Source organism: Siniperca chuatsi, linkage group LG12, assembly GCF_020085105.1.
Source record: "Siniperca chuatsi isolate FFG_IHB_CAS linkage group LG12, ASM2008510v1, whole genome shotgun sequence".
Classification (NCBI taxonomy): Eukaryota; Metazoa; Chordata; class Actinopteri; order Centrarchiformes; family Sinipercidae; genus Siniperca; species Siniperca chuatsi.
In genome coordinates, this window is record NC_058053.1 from 27,405,704 (window position 1) to 27,428,945 (window position 23,242).

Genomic DNA, 23,242 nt, shown 5'->3' on the forward strand with positions numbered 1-23,242 from the left:
TTTTTCCATTGCAGTGTTTGGGAATGATTAATGTCCTTCACTACCTCAACAACTGAGACACTAGAGGAGTGTGGTTGAAACTAGGCAGTTCCCAGTGTGACTGTATGAATGTGAAACAGGATGTTGCTGATAAAATATGTACATGCTCGGTAAACCTTCTGTAGATTAAACGTTCCCTGTGGAGTTTTTGACCACGAGCAGTAATGTTTGGACAAGTTTGAGTTTTGGACTGTTAGTTGGACAAAGTAAGCAATTTAAATATGTCACCTCGGGCTTTTGGAAATTGTGATAGGTATGTTCACTACTTTCTGGCGTTTTAAAGACAAAATGTTTAATTGATGAATTGAAAAAATAATCGACAGATTAATTAATAATGAAAAAAATTGTTACTAATTGTATGCTGCAGCATTAAGATTTCCCTTCATTGGATTTGGGGGGCCCAACCATGAAAAACAGACCCAGACCAAACGCACACAAAAGTACGAGGACAGGGGTGTCCATATACTTTTGGCCATATAGTGTGCATGTATAAGGACTTCTGCATCTGCCATCTGTGCTAAAAACACACTCAGAGATGGAAGAAGGTTACTTTAGTAATTGTCAAAAATCTGGGTGTTGTCTTTGATTCCTCTCTCAGTTTTCACATTCCTGCTCCCCAGAGGATGAATCATAGTTGTCAAACTCTGGCCCGCGGGTCATATTTGGCCTGCAAGGCAATACCAAATGACCACTAGAGCTGGCCCGCCGGTATTATACAGCGCATTCACAGCTAATACTACAAATCCCATAATGCTCTGCTGTTGTTTTGGTGCGTCAATCATGACAGGACCCAGAAACGCCCTCTCCTCTGTGACAGCAGTCATAGCGACCTCATGTTACAACTGTCGCCGTGCTACCCCTTCCCAAAAATGGCGGAAAGAAAGGAAACAGGAGCTTTTTGGCCAGGTGGGAGCAGAATACCTGTTTACATGTGTTTCGTATGTGGAGCCAACGTGGCTTTAACTAAGGAGCACAACATTAGACGGCACTATGAAACGTTGAGTTTCAGTGTAAAGTCTTGCTTTTAGCGTGCCAGATGGGTGTTCAGATGTAATTCTTGGGCACGGAAAGTCAATAAATTATTAATTTGCCTATATTTTTGTTGGAATAAAAACATTAAAACTAATTTAAAAAAATCTTTTATAAAAGAAATTGCATCATATAGAAAACTAAAAAATAGATAAAATAATATTAAAAATAAATATATTTTACGTTGAAATTTGGTTCAAAGCAAATGTCAATTCAAATATTTTCATTTCCCTATAATGTTGTCGGGGACTGTATATTGTGTGGTAATAAGCGTCGCTTGTTCCATATTCAACGTTAAAGCAAAACTTGTTTGGGTTCATATTAAAAGGTTCATTTGTTCAATGTTGGCCTGCGACTTTGTTCAAGTTTAAAATTTTGGCCCGCTGTGTATTTGAGTTTGACACCCCTGCTCTAGATTTTAATTACCCCCTGAAAGATGCGTGTGCGACTGGTGATTAGCCTAGCCGCTGCTGCTAGTTAGCTAGCAAACGTTTGCTAGGTATTTTCTTCCCATCCCCGCCATCTTGGGCCAAGTCAAGCAGCCATTATTTTGCAACCATTAAAAACTACCACTATGTGTTTGTTTCTCCCTCGTTAATGCCAGCTAACTGGTTCCGTAGTAGCTACATGTGCGAGCGAAGGAGGGAGAAACCCCGCTGGACAGTTAGCCGCTACATGCTAACTTACCAGAGGCGAGCTGACGCACAACCCAAACTCGAGCTGCCGTTGTTGAGGATGGGACGGACGGTTTAGTGGGATACCAACATTTCCGTCAACTTAATGTCTCTCATCTCGCCAAAAAAACAAAAACAAAAGTGTGCATCTACTCTCTTGTGAAGAACATAGTTACACTTGTGCAAGCCACGTAGTTAGATTGCAAGGTGTTACATTTAGTTTAGCTTGACTATAACGTTTGCAGCAAGTGTAACGAGCGAAGTAACAGCGGTTGTAACACAACGTTACGTGTATTTTTCTACACACATGCCTATCCTCGAGGGCCGTTGTGTAGATAAATATATATAAATGTATATATGTGTTGTGACAAACACGTTTTTCAACAGTCGATACAATGATATCGCGTAGCATGGCACCTATTCTCTCAACAACCCATGACACCGCCGCTTTCACAGGGGTGGAGATTCACACCGTCCTGCAATTTTACTTGTGTTTTGCTAGTTTTTGTTGCCCGTTTAATACTGGCACACCTTTACAGAAATGTAACGTTGCTAAAGAGTCGTTTTATTCCGCGCTTTGGCGTGTGCAACAACCACGTCCATGACTGAAAGCTGCCTTCACAGTCAGCCGCTGGTTCAAGCTTCAAAGTTGGGGGGGAAAATTGAGGTTTGCGTGTGTCGCGGGTTAGCCGTGTAGCAAGAGTGGCGTTGGGAGGTCTGTACCACTTATTTCAGGTGGGATACGCACCAATCGAACATTTCCGTCAACTTAATGTCTCTCCTCTCGCAAAAAAAAAAAAACAAAGTGTGCATCTACTCTCTTATGAAGAACATCGTCACACTTTTGCAAGCCACGTATAACGTAGTTAGGGACACGACTCTCTGGACAGATTTCACATTTTTAATCTCACTGGTACGGCTCTCAGAACGGCTAAATTGTCTGTGCCGGTGTAATGAGTTTAGTCTTATTTTCTAAATTGTAAATATGATAAAAAAAAAGAAAAAGGTTGAGATCATTTTGTTCTGTGTTTTGAATTGTAATTTATCGAGGAAGGTGAACACATGATTCATTCTAATGAACACATGCAGTGAAAGCGATCCTCCTGTCTGATGGCTCCAAATGTTCCTTGTAACCTGAGATGAGCTGCGGAAACCCACATGGCATTGATTATCAGTAGGAATTTGCTGCATTAAGAAGAATATTATGGAGCCCTGAAATATGAAGACAGTGATGTCATTAGTTTTTATGAGGCAGTTAAGCACATCAGTGGAATCAGTTACAATTTCTATAACTGGAAACACTATTTGTGTTGCCACATTTTCTATGATATTAACATTAATCTGCCCAAGGTCTGAACATGAAAACAAGTCTTTTGGTTAATTCTGCCACATTTACTAGAATTATATCAGTTGATGTAGAAAAATAGTTTATGGGACAATTAGTCCCAGTAAAAGTTTTACAAATTGTATGTAATCATTTCATGATATGTGCACTGACAGTACTATATGGCTCCTTTATAATGTTTCAGAAGTCCTTTCTTACAATTCCATTATCTCTGTGCTAAAGGGCGCTATGCCTTCATATTGATTACCATTGTGAATCTCTGTTTATGTTTTTATTCGCTTTACATAAAGTGAGAAGCTTGTTTTTAGTCATTCCAGCAGCGTGGCTCTGAGGATGGTAATGTTCGTCTGTCAGTTTGTCGCTTCTGCACTTCGGTCCGGACAGAAATATCTCAAAGCCTTTTGGATCGAATGCCACGAACTGTTGTTCAGACATTCATGTTCCTCACAGTATGAATCCCAAAGACTTTGGTGATCCTCTAACTTTCTATCTAGCGCCATCATCAGGTCAAATTATGATTTGTCCAATACTTTGGTTTGTGACCAAATACCTGCAAAACTAATGACATCCCCACCTTTGTGTTTAGTGCTAATTAGCAAATGTTAGCATGCTAACACGCTTAGCTAAGATGTTTCATTGTAAACATTGGGCATGCTCGTCATCACAGTTAGCATTGTGACTGTGATGATTTTGCCATCATGACATTAGCATTTAGCATTTAGCGTTCAAATCCCCGCTGTGCCTAAGTACAGCGTCACAGAGCCGTTAGCGTGGACTCTTGTTATTTGCATTAAGTACGGTGCAGTGCATAAACCACAGTTTGTCTGCTGTACTAATGAGATCCAGTGAAAGAAATTCCCAATCTAGATCGGAGCACTGGAATAAAATAGGCCCTGGATGTTTCTACAGTATATAGGTAAAGAAGTATGAGTGAATTTTAAAAAAAATATTAGAAATTAACTTTCTAGACACTGACAGACCAGTGTACGTGTTTATAGATGATGTCATTAGACATATGGTTAAAAATCATCAAACCAGTGTTTATGCAGTTCTTCACAGTAACTCACAGACTCAGAGGTGTGTCTGGCAGACCAGCAGGGTTCAGGATCAGCGCTGGAGCAGCTCTCGCCCTCGCAGCAGAAAGATTCCAGCAGCTCGATCCAGTTCGCCCGGAAGACAAAGAAACACATGAGGGTTCACCTCTGGACTGCGTTGACTTATGAACCTGGTAGATGATTTCAGAGCAGCACACTTTATTTTAGCATTAATAAGCGGTTTATAACCAGTTACTAAATGGTTTATAACACACTATAATGTAGTAGTAAGTATTTGGCAAGATTTTATCAAAACGTCTCCTGTAAAGCATCTGTAACTGGTGAATGATTTGTGACAATGTAAAATATGTCGTTATTAAGGAATATGAAATATAGCAAGTATAAGTATCTACTTATTACATTTACCAATTATATTTAATATACGGATTATGTGTATTTATTATATTTATTAATGAAGTACTTATTTATAAATACTTCTTCTTCATTCTCCATGACAGCTGAGTAACCTACATCAGCTGATGAAGGCCACGAGATGCGGCCGAAAGTTCTAGAAGAAATCTAGTAAGTGTACCTTGGGTTACATTTTTTTTATCAAACTACTATTTCCAATATAAACGAACCTTTACAAACAGTTTAAAACCCGCCTGTGAATGATTTTTGTTCATGTGTATAAACAGTTTTTAACGCACTGTAATATTTGTTCTTGTGTGTAATCATACATCATACATCCTGATCATTCATTCATCATTTTTTAACTGTTTATACACCAGTTAGTGATGCTTCGTAGGAGAAGTTAGAATTGTTGACAAACACATTAATAAACACGTAAAAATGTCCTAATATTTGCTTACAAATATAAGGCCAACCCTGTAATTTTGAGGTAATTTCTAGGAGACGGGGTTGTGAAGACTGTGGTGAACCAGTGATGATGATGGCTCAGCTGCCCTGCAGACAGAGCTGATGACGTTCATAATGTTTTGAGCAGTCTTGATGACGTATCTGTGATAAAGTGAATGTTAAAGTATTCAGCAGCATCTCCCATGGAGAATCAGTGTTTTCATTAAAATACTGATAAATAATCCACTTTATTTAACTTTCACAGGTGGCAACATTTAGAAAAACCATGTTGTTTCTCTTCTTCTAATGTTTCCTGTTTCCTGCGATCCCAGAAAACAGGAAACATTAATTAGGAGTCCCACATTAAGGTTCAACATGCTATAAAGTGGAGAGGAAATATTCCAGACAAGGTGAGTCTGTCCCATCAGCTCGCCTCCTGCCAGTCCTGTCAGCATTATTAGTTACAGCTGCAGAATTTCACTTTTACAAGATTTTCCATCACTAATGAGTTTTTTCTTTTTTTGTAAGTAACAACTAAGTATGTACATAAATAACAGTATGTAAATACTTTGATACATATATTGTCATCATACTTCCGAAAGTATGAAATGTCTTTAGCTGTTTTTAAGCCACTTCTGTTAGGACAGATTTTCCCTCCTTGACTGGAGCTACATATGAACTGTCAGTCTGTAAATCTGAAATGTAATTGAAGTTCTTTGCACATGATTACTTAATATAATTCTTCATTAAAATGTATTTATGTACTTTGACAGTTTTAGATACTCTTGATGAGGTGCAGTTGCTCTCTCTGCCTTTTTAAAAGCTGCAAGAATTTCATTAGTTTTAACTACAAATGATGTGCAGTATATCTAACACTATTGCTAACCATATTTATTTATTTTTATGTTTTCCTTACTTTAAGGCAAAGGTGTCCATTTATTTCATGGGGCTATGGAAATCAATTTGGAGCAACTTGGTAAAGTGAGACATCAACACTAGTACTGAAGAAGAGACTTTCCTTTTTAAGACAGCTGAAAAGGTTTTCCAGTCACAGGAAGGTATGATGCATTTTCATCATGCAGGTATCGAGGGCATCCCCACCTTCAGGATAACTGTGTGGTATGGAAACACCTCGGCACAAGACAGGAAACGTCTGGACAAAATGCATCAAAAATCCTAAACCAGGAGCCTCCTGAAATCTACGGAAAAGACTCCTCCCTTCCTGCCAACCAACTTGATGGCTTCCCTAAATCTATCACACTGATGATCACGTCTTTCTCTTATTGTCAGTTGTACTGTAGCTGTAAACGTAGACTGGTTTTTAAAGTCCATGCAACAGTAACTTCAAAAATCAAAGCATTTATGAAGTTATCAATGATGGATTACCTTTCAGTATCTCAAACAGGTTTGAAGTCTTTGCAAGTTAATTATTGCGACACAGAAAAAAATATGGAATCCGACGGCTGTAATTTTTTTAAACGGACAGCAGTAGTGTAAAACAAACTCTGGTGGTCTGAATATGTATATTTGTTGTCATGAAATTAGCAGAGCTCCTCTTCAGAGGATATTGGTGACAGATAACTTTAGTGCTGGAGGAGTAAAAAACCACACGGCTCCATGAACTGCATTAACTACATCATACAGTTCATCCTGCAGCTTTTCAGCTGTGAAGGTCACTCATCCATCGCTTTGCCTGAGGCGCTGTGGCGCGCTGTGTTAGAAAACATCAATGACAAATGTGTGAATGATTCTTGCTTCGGTTACGCTTCAACTGTCAGTGATGCAGTGAAACAAGAGAAGTGTTATGCATACAGTGTGTACAGTAGTGTGTTTCTGTTGTGATGCAGATCACAGACATCTGGTTTAGTGTTGTGTTGTATTAGTGCACACCCTGCAGGAGATTCATCTGGGAATTAATTAACTGTCTTGAGTTTCTACCCAGGGCACAAAAGGGAAAAACTAAAGAGCATACAAAAATGATTCATCCCTCCCTTCTTGGTTTGACCTTTGGGAGTGAAGGCCAAGTGCTGCTGTGGAGTTTAGTTTCACTGCGGCCTGTTTTAGAGCCACTCAGCTCCACCAATCACAATTAACTGTGTCAGCAGCTGCACGCTGGTTGCCATGCAGAAGACGTCTGCGTTTCAGTGTCGCCTTCCAGCAGTGACAATAAGCTCTGCTCTGTTTCCTCACATTTTAGTTAGAAATGCATAGAGGTGATGATATGACAATGTTTCAGCTTTTTTCCTCTGAAAACAACTGCCCAAAAAGATAATTTACTGCAGGTTTAAACTTGCTATTTAAAGCAATGTTGGAAGTTTAAGTGGGATCTGCAGGATATCCCATTATACAACCCTTGTGGGGCAGAGCATGGAGGATGGCCTCGGGTAGCCAGTACAGAATTCCCATGAGTTAGCCTGTTATGTGATAAACCACAATTAAAACTTCATCAGACAGAATTTAAAATGTTATGTGTGAGAAACGGGAATACTTAAGAATAATTTTGAGGTTACCATTTTATGATACTTTGTACTTTTTACTCCACTACATTTATTTGACAGTTGTAGTTACTAGTAACTTTTCAGATTAAGATTTTACTTTAAAAAACACAATGATCTTATAAAATACAATACATTTTTTGAGATTAAACCAGTTTCCAACCTTCTTGGCTTGTGACCCATTGTAATAATAATAATAAAACTTTATTTATAGAGCACTTATCAAAACAAAGTCAAAAGTGCTTCACAACAAGAGAAATAAAATACCACAGTAAATGACGAAATATAAAGAAATAAAATACACAGAAGCAATAAAATAAACAGTAAAATAAACAGCCAGTTCAGGTGAAATCAGGATCTGCTTTCAGAAAAAAATGTGTTTTGAGACGAGACTTAAAAGAAGACTCTGACTCAGACGGCCTGATGTCTTCGGGCAGGTTGTTCCAGAGCCTCGGGGCCCTGATGGCAAAAGCTCTGTCCCCCTTAGTTTCCATCCTGGACTCAGGAACAGACAGGAGACCCCTGCCTGAAGATCTCAGACTACGTGAAGGTTCATAAGGGATTACAAGGTCTAAAATATAGTCTGGAGCCATGAAGAGCCTTAAAAGTAATCAATAAGATCTTAAAATCAATCCTGAAACCAACAGGGAGCCGATGTAAAGAGGCTGAAACAGGTGTGACGTGGTCGCACCTCTGGGTCCTGGTTTACGGCCGAGCAGCTGAGTCCTGTACAGTCTGCAGTCTGTCAGAGTTTTTAGATTAAGACGAGTGAACGGGCTGTTACAGTAATCGAGGCGTTATAAAAAGATGTCTGAGTTGTTAGCAGTTCCACCAAAGAAACATTTCTCCTCTGAACTTCTCACATGGTTTCATTTACTGTAAAAAAACAAAACTGTCCAAGGTTCAATGAGAAAAAATGATTCATTATTTAAAAAATATATATATATATCAAAGATTAAAGTCCAAAAACTGAAAACAGATTTGTGTATCAGAACTTTGTTTCTTCTTCTTTCCTCTCCCATCAATCATCTCACGACCCCTCAGATTTATCTGGTGACCCTTTGGAGGGGCCCGACCCCTAGGTTGGGAACCACTGGACTAAACTAGCTGACTGTGTATAAAGCAGTTAAACCTGCTCCACCTCGAGCAGCTACAGCAGTGAAACGCTGCTCTAACGTTGATGCTTCAGTATTAATAATCTAATAATGTCAGACAGAATCAGTCACAGGAGACATTTTACTGCAGAATGAGTACTTTAACTTTCATTCATTTTATTTATTAATTCAATTTATTAGGTTGCAGAAATGAGTGCTGTTTTCATAACAAGCCTTATATGTAGAATTTGGAGATTTCTGGAATAGCCTGTGAAAGAGCCACTGATGGTGCAGCGTGCACGAAGAAGCTGATGCCAGTTGACACAACTTCAGTGCTCCACCTGAACTAATGCAACCATCCATTTGACAAAAACTGACTCATTTCTGACTTGAATGTAAACATCAATGCACAAGTCTCAAATGCAAAATATCGAAGAGAAGCAACTTTCTAAACTCTAAAATTCACAAACATGCAGCAGAGAATATTACAACGGAAACTGTTTCTATACATATTTTCCTGAAGATACTGTTGGCGTGTTTATGAGTCTGATTTCAGGCCTGCGGCAGCCGCAGCGGACGGGGTTAACAGAGGGTTAAATGTGGCGTGCTGCAGAAGACTAAGCCGTGTTGACATGAAGACAATCTGCTGAGCAGCTGATCCGAAGCGCTGCAGGACGAGGAGGCTTTGATGCAGGTCATCTGATCAAAGTGCAGGATTTTTCAGTGATCTAATCACTCAACACAGATTCGACGTCATCTGACCTCTTCATCATCAAACAACAGTTCCTGCAGATGAATCAAGCTTTTATTAAACCTTTATTTTTTACTTTGTGACCAGTAAATGAATCAATCTGGCTGAAGTGCAAGTCTGCGATACAGAACATCAAATCCCAGAATCCCAGCCGGCAAAAACTAAAACATCCACTTACTTCCATTATAGATTATATTTTTACAGTTTAACATGTACACAACATCATACTCTGTCACTGTCAATATAAATCCTGCATGCTGTATATACTGTATATATATGTATACATGCATATCCATCCATCCACTTTGTGTATATCCTTTCAATATTTATTTCTTTACACTTGACATTTATTTTTGTTGTTGGTCATTGATGCTTCATACATTTATATAAACACCTATTTTTCACATAATAGTCCTGTCTGTTCTTTTACCTTTATTTGTTACCCTTGTTCTTCGCTCAAAGTCAAATTCCTTGTATGTGTTCACATACTTGGCCAATAAAGCTGATTCTGATTCTGAACTTTGTTTTTAATTGAAGGTTCAGATTGAATAATAACACTACAGAGCATAAAGAGTTTTATTATTTTTAAAAGTTTTTTTCTGTTTATTCTAAGTACAGTTGCTTTTGCATATAACAAGGAGATTATCTTCATTCGCTCGCCTGCTAATGCTTTTGTTTCTAAATCTGTGTGAATCAAAACTACTGCTCAGTTATTATGTCAGTTATACAGATTAAAGAGAGTTTACTTTAAATGAGCACTTGAGACAGCATGTGTGGCTCTATTCAGAGAAGTCTGAGCTCACCTCTTTGAGTCCATCGGCCTAATCCATGACCTGTTGTGATCGTTCGTGTTGATGTAACTGGTCCAGATCAACAACCAGACACTGAAGGCAGCCGCAGAAAGGTTTCCTGCTCCTGAAACATGAAAATGAGACTCTGCTGAGCTCATTCGCAGCTGCTAAGAACAACCAACAAACAAGAAGATTCAGCGTTATATACTCAAGGTTTGGAGAATTTGACTTCGGGGTGGGAGTCAGCAAAATGAACCCTGACCTACACGTACCTATCCAAACGAAGAAGACAAAGCAAAATACAAATCACTCACTTGAGGACAACAGGACACTTGTATAAACAAAAAGATCAAACAAAAAGACCCATGAGGTTTTGTGTGAAAGGACTTGAAAACTACTAGATGGAGCCCTGAAATTTGGGTCACACGAGTTCCCCTCAGGATGAACTGTAATAACTTTGTTGATCCTCTGACTTTTCATAGCGCCATCATCAGCATCAACACTTTGGTTTGTGACCAAATACCTGCAAAACTACTGACATTCCCATCAGCCTCGGCTGTGCTTTGTGTTTAGTGCTAATTAGTAAATGTTTGATTGCTAACTCGCTAAACTAAGATGGTGACCACGGTAAACATTATACCTGCATTTTTCATTTTCAAATGCATTCCCCCAGTTAGAGGTTGCTTAATATGAAGCTCCATTACTATAAATTGCATTTCTTTAAACCACGGAGCCCTACTTCCTAAAACCTTTTTAAAATGTTTAGATGATCACAGAACCCTCCGTACTCCTCTTTGCAGCATGTTTTCCTGAAACCGTAATGAAAGATGCCTCCTGTCTCACTGCAGACAGTCATAAATTTTTCAGGAGTAACCATGAAGTCCTTGTTTTGTGTAAAATCCTTGATTTTGTTCATTTTTATTTCATCTTTTAGACTCTAAGCATGAGCACTGATGCTCTTGGTGAATAAAAGTGATGTGTAAATCAAGATGAGAGTCAAGAACTGACTGCAAACACTAGACTCTTCATTTCAAGTGATCCTATAATTTTCTTTTTGTCCTTTTTTGTCAGCCTCTTATTGAATCCAGTAAACATTCTGGGATTTTACCTTTACGTCCTCCAGTAATATATAAATGTTGTTTGGCTGGAAGCTGCTTTTCTGGATCTTTGATGTTGACTTGTGAACCGGATGAACTCATGTGTATAAGGACTACACTGCCTGTGAAGGATTCAGCTTCAGCGATCTCAAAGAGCTTTTGATCTCTGAGACAGAGACGGTTCAGTCAAGGAGACACGACATGTCGACCTCCATCAAGATCTCTCATCACAGTTAGCGGGAACGTTTCAGAGCTGATTCAGAACCAGCTCAGTCTTATTCCCCTTATGTCCGGATGCTGCTGTTTGCTGATTGATCACACCGTTTGGTACAAATAGCTGTACAGTTGACTTGCTGTGGACAGTTGTCCTTTTTAAACAAGTAGTCCCAGGAAGATTAAAGGAATTGTTCGACATTTTGGAATATATCCTCACTCGCATTCGTGCCAAGAAATAGATGAGAAGATTGATCTGACTCTCATGTCTGTGCATTAAATATTAAGCTACAGCCAGCGGCCGATTAGCTTAGCTTAGCTTAACATAAAGACTGGAAACAGGTTAGCATGGCTCTGTCCAAAGGTAACAAAATCTGCCTACCAGCACCTCTAAAGCTCACTGCTTAACAAATGATATCTTGTTTGTTTGATCTGTACAAAAACCAAAGTGTAAAAACAACCAGTTGTGGTTTTATAGAGGTTTATGTGCCGGACTGTTTCTTGGCCGGGCGCAGTGACTTCCAGGAGCCTTTTCGTCACTATGATGTTGACATTTACGGTCTTTAGTGAAATATCTCAACAACTATTGGATGGATGTTCAGACGTGCATGTTCACCAAAGTTATTACAATTCATCCTGAGGGGATCATCTGACGTTTCATCTAGCGCCATCATCAGGTCAAAGTTTTTTTTGGTTTATATCAAATAGCTCCAAACTAATGACCTTCCCATCAGCCTCAGGTGGACTTTGTGATTAGTGCTAATTAGGAAACGTTAGCATGCTAACACACTACACTATGATGGTGAACATGTTAAATATTACCTGCTTAACATCAGCATGTTAGCATTGTCATTTTGAGCATGTTAGCATGTGTTTCCATTTAGCTCAAAGCATTACTGCCTCACTGAGCTGCTAACATGGCTGTAGACTGATGATGATGATGTTGTTGCATACATATATATATTGTTTATAAAAGAAATGTCACGTCGAGTTGTGGTAATGGACTAATGGAACAGGGTCTCACAAACACACAAACAAGCCTGACAGTGACAGACAGGAGTCCCGGTGTGACACTGTGCAGGGACCAGAAGCAGGTGAACTGTCATCGTATCTCCTGTCCAGTTTGTGCTGCTGTGCAGCTGTGATGGATGTGTGCTCGGGCTCCTCTCTTCTGAGGGTGACCTGCTTCCACTGACTGAGCTCACTGGGCGTATTTGAGTGACACTTTCTCTTCCAAAAGTGCGAATCTTGTGCAGCTCATATCCAGGCATCACAATTGCTGAAGCTAATTGGATTATTTCTGTGTTTTGAAGAAAGAAAAGTTCAAAGAGGAAGGTGGGCGTTCAAAGACATGAGCCTAAAGGTGTGGAAATTAAAATAAACTGCAGGACTCAAAACTGTAAGACGTTAACTCTAAAGTATGTGAGAGTCCATGAGGTCAGTAGGTCGGAGGGGGGCTGAGAGTTAGCAGGTTTAAGTAGGAGATCAGACTCTCTGTTCGGCCCAGTTATCCTGCTAACATGATAACGTGAGTGCAGCAGGAATCTCCTGCAGAGAGACAATGTGCTGATGAAGAAGCTCTGCCGAAGCTTCGTGGAACGTGTTAAATGTAGTTTGGGAGCTTGACTCGCATTGCATTTTATCGGTTGTAGCTGGCTGGCCAATCAGATGAGCCATTCAGTGTGGAGTCACAGACGCAACCATCCAGTCCCTTTTCGACTCCGCCGCTTGTTGCCAGGGTTGTTTGTGCCCTGCAGGGGGAGAGGTGGAAGTAGAGCAGAAAATGTTAACGGAGAATAGACGGGCTGTAGATCTGCCACCTGAGAACAAACATCACACACATACCCGGTTTGTGGTAGAGGAATAATGAGAGGCTGAGAGGTTAAAGGAGTTCAGCAAGAACCAGCAGGTAGATTAAACTGAGAGGGAACCCTGAAGTGATGCATAAAGAACGACACGTATTACAGTTTTCTGTTGTTTACATGCATTTCTTTGTGATTTCTGTTCCCTTTTTTAAAACTGTTCACACAGTTCTTTTTACCAACATGAAGCTCACATCCAAAATGCACTAATGCAACCAAAACACTTCACACACGTCTCAGGATCAACGCTTTTACCCAAACATTTGTCTGCCAACCGTAACACTTTGTCACTCATTACACAATGACTTAAAAAACATTAACAACAGGTAGCATTACAGTATGGATCACTATTGTCTCTGAAGTAACTTTCATTTATTTATTTAGCATAAACCAAGATTTCATTACAACAGAAATAAGGACACTTCTTTATTGCATGAACTGAATCGGAAATGCTGCAACATACTTCAGTAGGCTATTTTTGTCATTTTTGTAGTTAGAGTAAAGTACACAAAATGAAACTAAAGTAATTCTACTAATGGAATACTAAACTATATATATTCACTATACATGCTTGTATAGGATAGCTACAGATATAGAAATACAACAGTGCTGGTCAACCCTGCACACAAGTTCTCATCCACATCACACCCTCTGTCCTCTCTGCAGTCCACCTGGGAAAGGATCTTTTTGCGTGTCTGATCCATCTCTGCCAATCTTCTGCAGACGTCCTGACCTCCAGCACTCGTTGTGTCCAAGAGGGACACCTGATCAGGTGGTTATAAACTTTCCACCTCCGTGAGGAAAAGAGTTCCTCCATGGGGTTGAGGAATGGCGATGAGCTGTGGTTGGACTTTTCTATTTTTATTTTTTCTGTAGCAGAATGTAGCAAATTTCAGTCTAGTTTACAGCGATTTGTGTTGTTTTCATGGTTTAGAACGTAAATTTAACAATTTTTACAATAGGTTGTAAACGTGCATACTAGTGCGTACGTTTTGGTGGTGGTTGAGTTTGAGTGAGAAAACAGTTCATGACTTTTGAAAGATGCGGTCTTTGAATGCATTTTGTGTGAAAGTACTGAAAAGTGATCCACGGTTTTGTCCACACTGACTTTTGTTGTGCCGGCTGTGTGAAGAGTTTTAAAAAGCGAACGTGGAGAAATGTGTGAAAGTGTTTCTGCAACAGAAAATGTGTCAGAAAACATTGTGATAAAATGCTGCTGTTGTTCATTTGTTTGTTTAGTTTAGTTTAACGCTGGAAGAAACTCTGATCTGATTCAGATCCAAAGTAAAAGAAGTGAAACACCAAAAAAGAAAACACAGAAGTATTATCAGCAAAATCTACTGAAGTATTAAAAGTAGAAGTACTCATTATGCAGAAGGTTGAGTGTTAGATATATATATTATTGGATTATTATTAATGATGCAGTACCCTTTAAGCAGCATTTTACTGTTGTAGCTGGAACTGATTTGAATTACTTTGATATACTGTTGGGTAGTTTATAACAATATATAATATTTTATGATCACCTGTGATTTGTCACCTTTGTTTTAATTGTATGTGAATCTGCCATATCTGCCATCTGTAACATAAAGGTTTATTTAAACACATTTAATATTTGTCCCCTGTGAACCTGTGTGTGTGTGTGTGTGTGTGAGATTTTCATTCTGTTCTTAAATAATTAAAATAATTACTGAGAGCTTTGATCACGTTAAACTTCAGGTGGCTCATGCAGCTGCTCAGCAGTTAAAGCCATTTTGTTTAAGTCATATTGGGAGATAATCTCTGCTTATTACATTTAACCAAAATACAGACTGAAGCCGATGGATGAATGAATGAATGAATGAATGGATAGCATATTAAGCTTTAGGTTAAAACTCATATGTGTAGAATTATTATTTAATGGCGTCTTTCAAGTGGTTTTGATGCCATATGTTTTTGTTTGAAGGACAATTCAAAAAAGCAAGTGAAAATCAGTGCAGTCTATTTTCAGGGTGAATTGAAGTGTGTTTTTTTGATACTAGTTGAGTCAAATCCTTAACATAAAAGCTTTTATGTCATTTGCAAAAACATGAAAATGTTGTTATTATAAAGGTTCAAATGTATTCCCCCCTGATTTAGAAAATGCAGCTATCTTTCAAGTCATAAATTACTGTAGATCCACGTTTAAAAAAATGCTCTATTGAGACAAATTATATTACGAGGAAAAGAAGTTATATTTAAAAAGAAAGGTAATGGACATATCTCATTGCATTACAGTTCTTAAATAAAAAAACTGAAACTTTAAAGAGGAAAAAATACAGAAAACATGTTGGCTAATCCTAAAACCACAGTATGTAACCACAGTGTGTGGGCAACACAAGAGCTAAATGAAGACAATGTGTCACCAGTGCTGTAAATGTTCACTATGGAAACTTCAACATAAACCCGAGCACATACAATCTGTACTGTAGTATTTACAATTGTCATAACCACCTCATCAAAAACTCGGGCAGAGAAGAAAACAGGCACTCGTGCCCCTCAGGTGCAATCACTTCACCTCAACGAGAGGCCGTACGTGTTGCTTTCCTCCTGCTCTTCTTTGTTTGAGCCCAGCTTAAACCACACACACACACACACACACACACACACACACACACCAAAACATCGACCAAGAAATCAAAGCAAATAAAAGTGCTCTGCATTGGCAGTCCTTCCTCGTCTGTCTCTCACACACACTTGAGTCTATATGTTTAGAACCAAAACACAATATTGTATCATTGCCTTGCAAAAATCTCCATTGAAATATAAACACATTTTAAAAAAATCAGAACGTGCATTTCCACAGAAGCAGCTCTCTGTGACACCGATTGTCTATATTTCTTCAGAAAGTCGTTTAAATTTAACAGTGCTAACGAGGCTTCGGGGTGCACTTTGACCTGTGGCCTCCACACAGCTGAGGGGGGAAGGTTTGTCTGACCCAGGTTCAGCTGGGGTGTACGGAGGAACCCTGAAGTTCCTGTAACCCAGCAGGGGAGGTTCATAATTGGAGTGTCCCGCTGATTTTAATGTTCTGGCTACTATTCACACTTGAAAGGCTTAACCCTGTTTCAAAGTACAGGAGGGAGAGAAGAAAATGAGGCTCTCGCTTTCTTTACGCACAAATTCAAAGATGATTTATTGAGGGAAATCAGAATAGGTTCACTGACGGCAGCACTAAAACACTTGAAAAGAAAACCAAATAATCCGGCGCACTGTCCGTCACTTGAACTCACTTTATTAACGCAATGTTTCTGTCAGACTTTCATCAGGCAAACTTCACACAAACAGCCCCGTACAGATAAAGGCTATAGGCTTTCACCAGGGAACTAACCCGCCCCGAGGTGACTACCCCGGCATAACAAGGAGCTGTTGTTTTTTCATTGCTTCTCCTTTTTTTTTTATGTTATTGTAGGATTTATGGATCCTCTTCCTGGATGGCCTGCTGGTATTGGTCGTACAGAGGACTAATTTTTTAGTACATTTAAAGTGTTGTGGTTCTGATATGTATTTATATTTGTTCTTGTACAATTTTTCATGCATTGTTTTCTTGTAGATACGAATGATTTTAGAATATTGTGATTACTAGCTCTTTTGCCCATTTTAGATAGCCTCCGGTGCCCTTCTCTACCTTTTTTAAAGACTATAGGCTACGCTGTAATAAATCTAATAATAAACTTTATTTATATAGCACTTTTCTTTACAAGGTTACGAAGTGATTTACAGAAAAAACAAAAACTAAATAAAAACAAAAGGATCATGAAACACCGGAGGATAACATAAAGTTACAAATGTAAAATGGCAAGAGTGGAATGCTGAAACCCGGCAATATATTAGGCTAAATATTCATAAACACTTTTCTATAGAATAAAGTTTTAAGAAGGGATTCAAAAGATGCTAATGATGTAGCCTGTCTGATCTCTGTTCCACAGTCTGGGGGCTCTGGGCTCCCGGTCACCTTTGGTCACAAGCCGGGATCTGGGAACAACCAGCAGAGCCGCATCCACCCTCCATGGCACATAGCGAGTCAATAAGACCTTGTTATAATTTGGGGCAAGGCCATTCAATGCTTAAAATGGTATTTTAAAACCAATAGGGAACGTAACAGGCAGCCACTGTAAGTTGGCTAGCACAGGAGTCGTGTCTTCGTATTTCTTGGTGTCAAAATTCGGTTGGAGTCGATGAAGGCAGCTCTGACTGATACCTGCATAAAGTGCGTTACAGTAGTCCAGGCGGGAATTCATAAATTCATGGATAACCTTATGTAAATCAATAGGAGACGAGAAATGCCTGATTTTGGAAATTTTCTTGAGCTGAAAGAAGCAAGACTGGGCAACGCTCTTCACATGACCCTCAAAACAGAGATCTGCATCAAAAATGACACCAAGATTTCTATTTATTTTTAGTCAGTGAACCAAGCTGAATGTGTTGGACCAAAGTCTATGACCTCAGATTTATCTTCATTCAGGGACATCGAACATTTAATATCGCTCAGGCACGCATGGGGATTATCTAAACTGCTGGAGTTACCAGATTAGAGAGGGACACACGGTTGCGTGTCATCTGCATGATCATCTGGATCATCTGGCTGAGAGGAAGCATGTACGGTGAGAACAGTGGGCCAAGAATGGACGTTTGTGGACCACCACAGTTAAAATGAGCAACGGCGGAACTGGCATTCACGCCGTGTAATATAGGACGGAAAATGTTCGGTCTAATGCCCCTAGAGGGCCCTATTGTGTAATGTGGAACAATTTTCTATAATATTATGGATGTTTACAATTTGTAAGAGCTTGTTTTTGTATTTGGGAAGCTCATTGATCCTAATTTATATGCATACTGGGAGGTGTTGCTGCTGATTGCTGTGTTTTTCCCGGGTGAAAGCCTTTAGCCTTTTTAAGTATGGTGCTGTTTGTCTGTATGACTTTTGCCTGATGAAGGTCTGAGGAACCCTTGCGAATCTCCACAGCTACGCAGAAAGTATAATTTGAGCATAAGATCCTTGCAAGCCAATCAGAAACACGTTTCAGATATTTTCGTTCTTCGTGTCTTTGGCCTTGAACTCGCTGACAGCCTCCAGCATGCTGCAACATCACTGCTTTTTCTTTACACGTTAGTTACGTGCTTGTTACTTGAAATGTTTTTGTTGTTGTCTGACACGTCTCGACATGTGACACTCTGTGAATCGCGCTCTTCTCCAGATAGATAAAGACTCCTGTCTATATGTCATTGTGTCTCTAAATGGCATGTCCAATGGGCGCTACGAAAATATAAAATAACAATGGGACAATAAAACGAGACTGGTAGCATTTGGACTCAAAATGGACTCTGTCCTTGCCGAGGAAGACAAGGTCAGAGACGGCTTCCCTCAGAGGAATGTCAGCTCTCATTTGAGGGTGAGGTGGTGGAGTGGAGTGTGTGTGTGTGTGTGTGTGTGTGTGTGTGTTTGTAGACACCCCCTGGCATGAATAAAACACGCTGATCCTCAGCCAAACCATCAGCCTGACAAATTGTCACACCTCCCGTCTCTCCTCCTGAAATGAAAATGAAGTGCTGAGTTCACAAACATGTTTGGCCTTGTAGTTGTTACAGGAAGTAAAGGCGGGGGTGGAGTTTGGGTGGGGGTAATGACTGAAATCATCTGGTAGGAGGTGTGAAGTTAGAAAGTCCTATTCTTCTTAATCATTTTGATTTCCTGTTTGTCAGTCTTACAGCAATAAAGGTTTTTTGGACATAATTCTGTATTAGTTGTTTGGTTGGTTATTCTATTGGTTATGATAACAGCTTATTAAGTATAAGAGACTCCACACAAATAACAGAAGACCAGCTTGTTTAAATTGTAAAAAGTAATTTAAAAGTTTCTCTACTTGTGGATCCAAGACTGAACTTACATTCACATAGAGCTGAAGTCATGACGTCACTTCCTGTCTAGCCTCTTCTTCTGAGCCTTGATGTTTAGCCGTCTGGGGCTTATGGGAAATGGTGTTGGTTAAAGGCTGCTAAAAACCTAAATATTGAATAAACAACAATATTAGATTGTTTTTTCAAAAAACTACCGTCTTTATCTAAACATATGAAGCGGGCGTTGAGAAAGGCTCTGTTCCAAGGCTGGATTTTTAGTTCCTGTCATGGTTTTGGGTCTTAAGTTTAGTCATTATGCTCTGTTTCATGTGGACCACGTTTATGGATTTTGGTTTTGGACTTTGCCGGCTCTGTTTTTGGACTTGTTTGCATCTTTTGGAGTGCTTACCTGGTTGTGACCACTGCCTGCCCTTAACCCAAGTAAGCCTTGTACATTTCATTAAAATGCTCTGCCTGCGTTTGGGTCCTCTCCCTCTTTCCCAGCTTGAACCCTTGCAAATTTCTTCTGCCTTTTTATATCAACACTAAATTCCATGAAGGCAGATAATACAATCAGCAATCAGACAGGTTTAACTCCAACTCACCAGTTTATTCTGAGACTTTAGCAGGAAAGCACATATCTCCAGGTATTCTGCATTATGGCGTACTGGCATGGTTAGCTGTGAAAAATAAACAGAACCCAGCCGTCATGTTATTAGCTAAACCTGTGTTTAACAACTCAAAATGTCCACTGTGAGAAGATTATCTGAACAACTTATTTGACTGGTGAACTGAAACAAATGTCCATGTTATGCAGATATACTTTATTCATGTACTGCCTTTTTAAAATGTTTTGTTTCGTTTTATTTAATTTTGTCAAAACTTTTAGCTTCTTTTAGTGTGTAGTTTTGGTTTTAAAGCACATTTACAGTCAGATTCAGTCTCAGTGTCTCCAGCAGCAGTAGGCAGCTGTTTTAAGCAAATAAGCTCTGATTAAGCCAATTCAATTACATTTGATTTATTTATATAGAGAGAGAAGCACAACGGAAATACCACCTAGCATTTTAAAATAGTAATAATGTAATGGTAGTGGTAATATTAATATTAATAAATTAATAGAGGTGCATCCAATGTACAGTACCTGCTCAGCAGCGGACAGACAGACTAGCTGGTGAAAAAACTTAAGCATTTAGCAGCTGAAGAGCCAGATATTATTCTCAGGGGTTGGAGACCAAAACAAAGCTAAAAGGAGGAGAGTGCATTCATCAGGTAAACACAAACACGACTTAAATAGTAATACTGCTTTGTGTCTGCTGGATGCATAAATAGGCCACAGCTTGTTATCAGCTCTACAGGGCAGACCATGTCAGAGATGACTGTATCTGTCAGGCTGTTGCAGAGGATTTTCTGCCTCCTTGTGGCTGAAACAATCAATTAATGCAACCTCAAGTAAAAGAACAAAAACAAAAAACAGACATTCATTTCAATCATTCCACACTGCAGCTTGAAGCGTTTGTGCCAGCTTCCTGTACCAACTTGAGTTGCTCGCAGTGACCGAGCCACATCACATGCTTTCTCTACTTTAGACACTCGTATAACAATTTTAAGTTAAGTTAAGCCAAACCGTGACCGTGTACTCGGAGTCAGATTGACACACAGCTTTGTAATCCGGTGGGATCTGTGGTAACTGAACAGTCGCAGTGTTCCAGAGGGCAGCATGTGGTGATGACATAGATTACCCATGAGTCTCTGCATTCTGGCATCTGTTTGTCTCGCGTCGACCTGCTCGTGTTTCTACACTGACGACAAATAAAGACTTCTGAAGTTCTCCATCCAGGAGTGGATGGTGAACTTCAAAGTATGTGTTTTAGGAATCGTACCAACTTCAAATACGATATTCAGCAGAAGAAAAAACATTTTTTTCATCAAATCTAGTTTTTCTTATAAAAACTTAAAGGTTCTGTAAATTAGATTCTTAACATTAATATAGCAGCAAACAACTATTTGCTATGTAAAGATATAGTGGAGTAATGTTGTCCGGAGCAGAAAATAAGGTCACCCTCCCTCTGCCTATGTTGTCGCAGCCTCGCTGTGCTTTGTAAATACAGCCGGACCGGCAGCGTATTGATGAGTTCATGTGAGTCCCTCCTGTGAAAATGTTGGCTTTGAGGAGAGCTGTTTCTTTTCTCATCTAACGTGGTGAATTAAGGATTTATATCGACCCAACCAGAGTTGGTAATTGCTGGTAGTGGAAAATACTAACAAAGATGGTTTTGGTGAGTTTTATTTTGTTTCTGTTGAGTTTGAATTAAATGGTTAACGCAAGGTAAAATGATCGTTTTTTCCAATGGAGTCTGGTTGCTAACGCGACCGATATAATGTCTGTTATTGGTTAAACGAAAGGAGCTTACTGTTTAACAAAAAGGTCTGTCTCTGTAGGGATCCTTTCCATAATGTTGTCAGAAACTTAGAATAACGATCTGAGCCTGTCAGTGGCTAAACAAGCACTTTTAGTGACCTTGATTTGACATTTGTCCACAGCAGCCATTGCAGCCTGTTTCGCGGCTGCTGGCTGAGGCGTAGAGCCAGAATAGTTGGGTGAATTAAGTTTTTTGTTTTTTGTTTTTTTAACCAAACCAGAGTTGGTGATTGTTGGAACAGGGGGAGTTTTATTTTGTTTCTGTTCAGTTTGAATGACGTGTGTTTTATGATCATCTGCGGTAAAATTATTGTTTTTCTCATTGGAGTCTGGTGGGTCATGGCACCCAATTGTTTTGGTCTGAGATGCTGCTGCTCTAGTGAAGTTTAGCGGCAGTGAATGTCACTTACAGGAATTATAACTATAAGGTCCTGTCAAAATCACTTTTGCTTAAAAGACCAAACTTATTTTTTAAACCATGCATTCCTTATATTTCTTTGCATTTGCCAAAGCATGTAATAGTGTTGTAGATTGTTGTTGTAGATGTGTTTTCAGCAGGACATTCGCCTGAGTTCATTTCAGTAAGTTATGAATTTGGATTATGTGGCCGCTAGTTAATCCATCACTACTGTTTGCCAAAAGTCTGCTTGTTGTCAGGTTAGAGTGAGCTTCAGCTGAATCTATGGTGCATTAATGTGCTGATGGTGAAAGATCTCACTAATCTGAGTTATGAGAATTGGCTGCTAAACCATGACGCATGATGAGCTCAGCTGTGCAACAACAAACAGAACAAAAATCTAGTAATGGAGACACACCTTTAAAATGTGTTGTAGCAGCAGGACAGAAGAATCAAGAAGATTATAGATGTGCTCCAAAATCATCAGTCAGTCATTTTGGGTTTGACTTCTATATTTTTGTGTATTTCTTTTACTTTACTGTATTGTCAAAGCAAAAGAATCAAAAGTGACACGACCCTCGCAACACGAGAGAAAGAAACTGAGCTTGTAGTAAAAAAATCTGCACTGTTGGTGTTAGAAAGGACATTGCGTACTGCAGCACTTGTGATTTTGCCTGAGAGGACACACAAGTCTTCTTGGAAACATTTTGTTTTCATCCAACTAGCAATAAGATATCAGTATCTTACAGTTGTATCAATCCCTGAAAGAGTAAAGTTTCTATCCAGCTTCCTCGTGACTCTGAGCTGTTCAGCAGCAGCTTTGTTCTGCGCGTTAAACAGCTGGACGCTCCGGTTGGCAGCGGGCGTCACGCAGACAGACGGAGGAATGTGCAGCAGCAGCTCCAGACATGTCGAGTTAAACACAACCACACAGGCCAGAGAGGTGCGTGTACAGTGTGTTGCATGTGCTGTAGGTGTGTTTGAACATTGTTTGACGTGTTTGTTAACCATATAAGTACACCAGCAATGACTGCAACAACTCATTAGCATATGAGTGCTAGGTTAGTTGACTGCTGTGAAAATGTAAATCCTGGTGAGAAGTTAAACAATGTGCCACTGAATTAGTGATTTAGTGTTTGGTGTAGATCAGAGTTTACCAACCTCCGGGTCGGGTACCGGGCCTCGGAACATTTGCTACCGGGCTGTGAGGAAATGATATACGCAAAAAAAGCATAAATAATTATTGTATAAGTTTACCGGTTGATAATCTTGGTACAAATATGGTATC

The 23,242-nt window shown here is 39.5% G+C and overlaps 2 long non-coding RNA genes across 3 annotated transcripts; one reads left to right on the forward strand and one right to left on the reverse strand.

Moving 5' to 3' along the window:
- Positions 1-1,302: 1,302 nt before the first annotated feature.
- LOC122886035 lies at positions 1,303-7,749 on the forward strand. 2 transcript variants are annotated; one of them, XR_006380233.1, is made up of 5 exons: positions 1,303-2,477; positions 4,137-4,315; positions 4,640-4,703; positions 5,245-5,389; positions 5,902-7,749. It is a non-coding gene; the product is annotated as an uncharacterized LOC122886035 (long non-coding RNA). The 2 variants fall into 2 exon arrangements; XR_006380232.1 differs by lacking the exon at positions 1,303-2,477 and having other exon boundaries at positions 3,610-4,315.
- Positions 7,750-8,646: 897 nt separating this feature from the next.
- Positions 8,647-10,631, reverse strand: LOC122885628. The gene is made up of 3 exons (XR_006380152.1): positions 10,383-10,631; positions 10,123-10,277; positions 8,647-9,354 (listed from the first exon to the last, which is right to left on the reverse strand). It is a non-coding gene; the product is annotated as an uncharacterized LOC122885628 (long non-coding RNA).
- Between the last annotated feature and the right edge of the window lie 12,611 nt (positions 10,632-23,242).